General features: G+C 52.6%; 1 protein-coding gene across 5 annotated transcripts in view; it reads left to right on the top strand.

Moving 5' to 3' along the window:
• The window catches only part of LOC116849387, a 242,217-nt gene that overhangs the window by 176,810 nt on the left and 64,588 nt on the right, over positions 1-819 (top strand). The gene's annotated exons all lie outside the window — the stretch shown is intronic.

The raw sequence follows: 819 nt of genomic DNA, 5'->3' as shown, positions 1-819 counted from the left end.
CTCTCCCTCTCTCTCTCTCTCTCTCTCTCTCTCTCTTTCTCTCTGTCTCAAGAAATCATATATTCGACGCATACACGGTTATCAATTTCCCTTCTCTTTGATATTCATGGCGCGGCTCGAAATATTCGACAGGTAGAGGTGTGCTCACGGTAGTAAAACCGATATTTAGTCCGAACGCGAGATAATTCACTGCGAACGATCGCATCAGATGCAGATTTCCACCGAACATGATTAATATGAGATGCCGAGAGAGAATCCAATTATCCGCGAACGGAGAGGAGACCCGCGAGAATCGGCGCTTTGCGTCGGGTTGGTAAAATCTCTTCACCGCTGATTGCGGGACTCGGGGAGACCGTCGGCGTAGCGAGTCGGATGGTGGGAGGAAAGTTTAGCGGTTTCTCACAGTCCGGCAAAAAGCGTGAGTCCGAAGCGCAGGGCAACCCGCGCACAGTTTAATTCAATCTGGCTCCGCAACAACTCCCCGATTGCACCATCCGACGAAGAGCTGCGTCGCGTTAAAAGAATGAATATTCGCGCTCCACCAAGAGCGAAATTCCCCGGCGCGATATGTATGTGTAATCGAAAGTGTATATCGTTCACGGGTCCGTATAAACCGCTTCGGGGCTACTCTTCCTCCATGTCTCGTTCCCTTGTCCTCGCCCTCGTCCTCGTCCTCGTCCTCGCTAATTGCTGTCGCCACCGCCGCTTTTATCTTCCTCGCCCAGGTCTTTTCAACCATCGACAAAGCGTGGCTTTCCTCCCCCTCCCTCACCCCAACCCCCTTTATGCGGCGCATAATGACCCTCGCGATTCCGCGCA

This window comes from Odontomachus brunneus, unplaced genomic scaffold (assembly GCF_010583005.1).
Source record: "Odontomachus brunneus isolate Ranch 3 - 2012 unplaced genomic scaffold, Obru_v1 Obru_scaffold_114, whole genome shotgun sequence".
NCBI classification, from domain to species: Eukaryota; Metazoa; Arthropoda; class Insecta; order Hymenoptera; family Formicidae; genus Odontomachus; species Odontomachus brunneus.
This window is presented reverse-complemented; position numbering and strand designations above follow the sequence as displayed.